The 7,061-nt window shown below is 39.4% G+C and overlaps 1 protein-coding gene across 2 annotated transcripts in view; it reads right to left on the bottom strand.

The window, feature by feature from the left end:
* The window catches only part of SPON1 (spondin 1), a 248,970-nt gene that overhangs the window by 95,683 nt on the left and 146,226 nt on the right, over positions 1-7,061 (bottom strand). The gene's annotated exons all lie outside the window — the stretch shown is intronic.

Raw genomic sequence — 7,061 nt, 5'->3', positions numbered from 1 at the left:
GTAATAGTAAAAGACGTAAATAAAAGCGTACAAAACCCAAGTTCTGATTTTTTTATTATTAGATTCTTGAGACATTTTTAAAGTGCTGTTTCTAAATGCTTCTTCTTAACTTCTGGACTTAGTGCATCATGGGCAAATGGCCCACAGATAGGCACCACTCCACAGACCACACTTTGCGTAATGCTGACTTAGCTCACACTCTCGTGAGGCTCACACAGACCCCAGCAGGGCCCCTGAATGTGGGACACTTTACTGACAAAGTTCTCTCTTCTGTAGAGTAGTAAACACTTATAGCACATAGACTTATACCACCTGGTGGCCACAAAGGTGAAAAGGGGTAGCTGCGATCACTTCTGGAAACTTGAGAAAGTTCTGGCTGGTCCCCTCTGACCCTTTAAGATATCAGGCCATCCTAAGCCATGTGGCTGCCAACACACCAGAAGAGGCTTTGGGCACATCACAGCCCTTTCTATGCCATCTGGGCTTCCATGGGCTTCCTTTTGGTGGCCTCACCCCTCAGACCTAAGGCCAGGCACCGACTTGGACCTTTCCTCCTTGGCTATGATTTGTACTCTTTTTCTGAGTAAACTGCTTCTGGCCACCTGGATTATAAACCCATACCTCTGACCAGTCCTGTCCCCAGGAAACTAGTGGGGGTTTTCAGGGCACACTGGCAACATACTGGCGAGTCTAGACACGCTCTGTTGATGGCTAGGGTAGAACAATCTACCAAGACCACACAATATGCTTTCTTATATGGTATCTTTTAAAGATTCCTAAGCTAGGGAGCTCCTGTGGCTCAGTCGGTTGAGCGGTTGAGCATCTGCCTTCAGGTCAGGTCGTGATCCCAGGACCTTGGGATGGAGTCCCGCATCAGGCTCCCTGCTCAGCAGGGAGCGTGCTTCTCCCTCTCCCTCTGCCTGCCGCTCCCCCTGCTTGTGCTCTCTATCAGATAAATAAAATCTCAAAAAAAAAAAAAAGAATAATCACTTTTTTGAATAGATATTGCAAAAACATGGTGCAATATTCAAAAGGCACCTTGGGAATACGATGGGAGGTCCCCCTCCCATTCCTATCCCATAATCTCTCAGTTCCCTACCCCCAAGGCAACCACTATTCAAGTTCTTATACACCCTTCAGGAGATGTCGGCATACGTCTTGAAAAAGATAACGCAAATGGGGCACTCTATAAATACTCTGCTGCACTTTCTTTTTTAGCTAAACGATTTGTCTTGACAATGTTTAATTTCAAATTCTCATTTTTATTTAACTGGTCACCTATTAATGGATATTTAAATTTTTTCACTTTTTCTGTTATGGTGTTCAGTAAATAGCACATTCCTATGTGTGAGTCTTTCTGCATATATAAATTCCCGGATATTAACTACTGAGTCAGAGAAATGTACCCTCTGCAAAGTTGTACCAGTCGGTACTGCTACAATCAGTTGGGAAAGTGTCTGCTTTCCTACACCTCTATCAACACATGGTTATCAAAAGCCTAATAGATCAAAAATTGCAGCTCTGTGGAATGAATCTGCATTTTCATAATTGTGAATGAGGCTGAACATCTTTTAAAATATCTAAAAGCCATCTAATTGCCACGTGTTTTGATAATTTTTTCTATTGCTTTATTGATCTTTTAGAAAGCAACCCATAAGAACTCCTTATGTATTAAAGAAATTAGCCCTCTGTTTATTGTATGGGCTACAAATATTTCCCCCACTTTGTCCTTTACCTTTAAAATTTTCAAGTATTTTCTAGAATTAAAAAGTTGTTTTTAGTTTCCTTAATCAGTCTTTTCTTTTATGGCCTCTGTGTTTTGTGGCATGCTTAGAAAGGACTTTGCTTTAGAGTTTAAAAATGACTCTCTCATGTTCTCTTCTAATGCTTTTATATCTTCATTTTTTATTTTTATTTTACCTTATTATTTATTTATTTTTAAAGATTTTATTTTTTAAAAGATTTTTTATTTATTCATGAGAGAGAGAGCACGAGAGCATGAGCAGGGGGGAGGGTCAGAGGGAGAAACAGACTCCCCGCTGAGCAGAGAGCCCGATGTAGGGCTCGATGCAGGGCTCGATGCAGGGCTCGATGCAGGGCTCGATCCCATCCCGGGCTCGATCCCAGGACCCTGGGATCATGATCTGAGCTGAAGGCAGACGCTTAACCAACTGAGCCACCAAAGAGCCCCTTAAAGATTTTGTTTTTAAGCAATCTCTACACCCAAAGTGGGGCTCAAACTCACAACCCCGAGATCAAGAGTCACATGCTCTTCTGACTGAAGCCAGCCAGGTGCCCCATGTCTTCATTTGTTAATACTTATATCTTTGATATATCTGGATTTTATTTTGTTTTAAAGATTGAATTATGGAGCAAATTATTTTTCCCCCATGGCATTCCAGTTGTGCCATTACCATTTATTAAATAATCCATCTTTCCTCAACTGATATGAAATTATACCTTTTTCATATACTTACTTTCAAATGAATTTGGTTTTATTTCTGCACTTCCTATTAGATTCTATTGATCTGTTTATTCATGCTCTAGTTTCACACAGTTTTACTTAATGTTTTATAATATAGTTTTATTTCTATCTATTTATTTTTATTTGAGTATAGTTGGCACACAATGTGGCATTAGTTCCAGGTGTACAACATAGTGACTCAACAACCCTATACATGATGCCATGCTCACAAGTATAGCCACCATCTGTCACCAGACAATGCTATTACAGTACTATTGACTGTATTCCTCATGCTGTGCCTTTTATTCCTGTGACTTATTCATTCCCTAACTGGAAGCCTGTACCTCCCACTCCCCTTCCCTCATTTTACCCATTCCTCCTACCCACTCCTTGCCCTCTGGAAGCCATCAGTTTCTTCTCTGTACTTATAGGTCTGAGTTTGCTTTTTGTTTATTTATTTGTTTTGTTTTTTAGATTCCACATGTAAGTAGAATCATATGGTTGTTGTCTTTCTCTGTCTGACTTATTTCACTTAGCATACTACCCTCTAGTTCCATCCATGTTGCCACAAATGGCAAGATCTCATCCTTTTTTATGGCTGAGTAATATACCATTGTATGTGTGTGCACATGCGTATCTGTATCTCTCTCTCTCTCTCTCTATTTTTTTTTCTTTGTTTTTGGTTATGGAATGGTAGGATCCATTTAATGGTGCATTGATTGATTTTCAAAGCCCTAAAATACTCACAAAAGTAAATTTCAATGTTGGCAAGAAACTACTTAAGTTCAAAGAAGTTTCCAGGAGGATCTGGGATCTACCCAGATTTCCTCAAGGGCCACATTTAATGTGAAATGACAAATCTCTCTTTATGAATGTTAAGCTGAATAAAATGTTTAGTATGGTTCCCCCAAATCCCATTCCCTCTTTGAAACCCATCAGGAGTCAACATTTGCCATTCTCGTAAATTCAGGGCATTTGGCTGAAAGCGCTATTGCTGTGTCTGTCAACACCTTGACAATGCAAGTAGTACCAGAGGTGGGGAAGAAGAGTTCCTGATATTATCATCTACAGTCCGGGTCTCCTTTTCTACTCCAAGGATGTCCACACAAGGACACTGTGCTTTGATGAAGCAACCTATCTAAATGGTACATATCAGTGGAACTGTTTTGTATCCAGAGAATATGGGAACTATCAGTTGTACTATGTAACATTATAAAGCAGTAAGCAGTGACATATATATAGAGAGAGAGAGAGAGAAAGAGAGAGAGAGATCATATCTTCTTTATCCATTCACCTATCAATGGACACTTGGGTGGCTTCCATATCTTGACTATTGCAAATAATGTTGTAATAAACATAGCAGTGATTATATCTTTTTGAATTAGTATTTTGTTTTCTTTTGGTAAATACCCAGTAGTGGAATTACTGGATCATATGTTATTTCTATTTTTGATTTTTTGAGGAACTTCCGTATCAATTTACATTTCCAGCAATACTGTACAAGGGTTGTTTTTTTCTCCACATCCTCACCAACATTTGTTATTTTTTATACTTTTGATACCAGCCACTCTGACTGGTAGTTGTATCTCATTGTGGTTTTGATTTGCATTTCCCTGATGATGAGTGATGTTGAGCATCTTTTCATGTGTCTGTGGCCCTCTGTATGTCTTCTTTGGAAAAATGTCTATTCAGGTCCTCTGCCCATTTTTAAAGCCAGATTACTTGCTTTTTTTGTGTTAAGTTGTGTAAGTTCTTTATATATTTTGGATATTAACCTTTAATTGGATATATCATTCGCAAATATTTGATTTGGCTAGTGTCTCTCTCCCCCCTTCCCTTCAATCATTACTATCTTTCTGACATTTTCTGGCTATTCTTGACAAGTTAGGTTTTCATTTCCATAGAATCAGCCTGTATAAGTTAAAAACTTGTTTGATTTTTGGGGGAAGCATATTAAATTTATGGGTTAATTTGGAGTATTGGTCTTTTTACAATATTCAGTTTCATATCAAAGTTTTCTCTTTGTTTATTTAAATAATATTCATTTAAAAAGGTAACATGTGTACGTATAAATAGCGCAAAGGGGTATATGATAAAATGTGAACAACCTTTCAGTTCTGGCCCATACACTCCCAGTTTGCTTTAGAGACAATGAGTTTCTGGTGTATGTTCATAGAGATATCTATGCACATAAAATGCTATATGTGCATGTAATCATTTGGCTCTGACCCAGCTGCCTTTTTTCCCAGATGGCAGCAAGCTAGAGACACTGTCCTGCTTTGCCCTTCCCAACAATATATACTGGGGAACATTTTATATCAGTACATACACACCTGCCTTATTCTTTTTAATAGCTGCATGGTATTGAACTGTATAAAAGCAGCCAGAATTTTTAGTATGTTCCCTATTGATAAAAGATTGCTGCTTTCTCTTATTTTTTATAAACAATGTGGTAATGAATGTCCTTCCTCATATACCTTTGTGTGAGAGTATTTCTTAAAGACTAACTCCTAGATACAGAATTACTATGTTGAGTTATAAAGAAAATATACACACAACAATGTGAATATACTCAACACTACTGAATGGAACACTTAAAAATGGTTAAGGTGGTAAATATTATGTTATGTATTTCTTGCCTCAGGAAGAAAAAAGAAAATGTTCAATTTTGACAGATATTGCCAAGCTGCCCTTTAAATATTAAGGCAACTTATTAATTATACCCCACTTAAATTTGCCTTCTGTTAGCCATGTTTTGGCTCTGTTGTAAAAATAGATTTTTTTAGTGAGTTAAATAATCTACAAGTTTTGGGTAAAATTGTCCCCCATTTCTCTCATAGAGAGGTTTTCTGGAAAAATTCCAGGGATCAGAGAGGCTCTGCTGGAAAACCGTGGAGGTTGGGAATTGCTGCTAAGAGGCAGGCTCTGCTTCCTTCCAGCAAAGGCAGCCCGCGCCAATTTTATTGAAGAACAGGCATTGCTGAATCACTTTGGCTGCCTGTCCTACTGTGATTTGGATTTGTTTGAAGACTCAACTGAAAGCAAACAAGAGGTTTCATATGACTGAAATCACACCTTTCCAAGGATGTTCTAATTTCCATATCAAGTGTCTGTGACTGAGAATCTTTATTTAACTCCTTTCCCGGTCCCCACCTTTAGAATCACCTTATTTCTCTCAACCGCATGCCCACTTGGACCCACTCCATGGAGTTAAGCCTTGAATGAGATGGGAAGGACAAAGCAGGTATGGGTAGTGATATGAATGTGAGCCAAATAAAACTGGGCCCAGCTGGGGGCCTTGGGCGAATGGGTGACATACCTAAAGGAATCTAGCCAGCCTGACTCCAAGAAGCTTGAAAAGCACCACAGGTCTTTACTGAATGCCTTCTTGAGGAGGCAGCAGAGGGTAAATGACCTCACACAGTGTTTTGCAAAGTGGACTGCTAAATACTACCTTTCGATGGCTTTTCTTGTAGAAATTCAATGCACAAAAAAGTCTTCTTTGGCCCTTTCCTTCTCTCCCTGATTTCCACTCCAAATGGCAGCTGCTCAAATATGTCTCTTCTCATTCCTTAAAATTCTAATACTGTCTCAGCTTCCCGGCCTCCCTTCTTCCCTCACTTCTCTTTCCTAGTCTTCAGTCTCAGGCAGCTTCTGTGTAGCACACTTTACCTCTTCCAGTTGCATTCCCACCCAGTAAAACCAAAGCATCTTAGAAGATGGGAGGAAAAGAGGATGATAAATCCTTCAAGTTTGATTTTTTGTCCCAATAATAAGAGTAATAATAATGGGCTTATACTTTGACAGTCACTATATGTGTATGATTCCACATATTACTTCATAACCAACATATGTAGTTTGTATTCTCATTATCGCCATTTTGCAGATGAAGACTCTAAGGCTCAGTGAAGTTTAGGTGACCTACTCAAGGTCAAAGACTTAGGAAGCCACATTAAAGCATAGGGCAGCAGGTGGCAAGGGCACCTTGTGGTCTTCACAGTGCTCTCCATGCCCATATCCTTTCTCTGCTCTCTCTTTTTCCAAATCCTCATGCTTGGGTCTAGTGATGCCCCCCTGGTCCCACTTCAATGGCTGAAACAATCTCTAGACCTAACATTTTCTTGCCCAGTTGGCTTAGCTCTGCATCCTGGGGTTCTGTTAACCTCTCCTCTCCTTCATGTTGTCTCTGTTTTCTTTAGTGCTCTCCTTCTCTCCTGCAGGACTAACCTGATACCCTGAATTCAGGTCCTTTGGCTATGGTTCAGTAACCTGTTCTAATTCCTGCCAATCCACTGCTGCCTTGAAATGTCAATCAATTTACCTTCTACTTTCTATTTTCTATTCCTTTTTTATTTCTATTTTCTATTCCTTTTTTAGTATAAACTGCCCTACCCCTAGTTCCTATATGGACTAACAGGTGGGGTGGTTCTTTACATGGAGATAACCACTGATTGGACTAGGGGGTAGATATCTGATACAGGGGTGCCTGTGTGCTGTCTAATGATCAATCTGTTTTTCTAGTGTTTCAGCTAAGATCCGCCAAAACAGCTCATTTGGCTATGGGAAGCCAAGGAAGAAAGTTCTATAGCCAACATTT

Source organism: Zalophus californianus, chromosome 11 (assembly GCF_009762305.2).
Source record: "Zalophus californianus isolate mZalCal1 chromosome 11, mZalCal1.pri.v2, whole genome shotgun sequence".
NCBI lineage: Eukaryota > Metazoa > Chordata > Mammalia > Carnivora > Otariidae > Zalophus > Zalophus californianus.
Note: the sequence above shows the minus strand (reverse complement) of the source record. Positions and strands in the feature narration are given on the sequence as shown.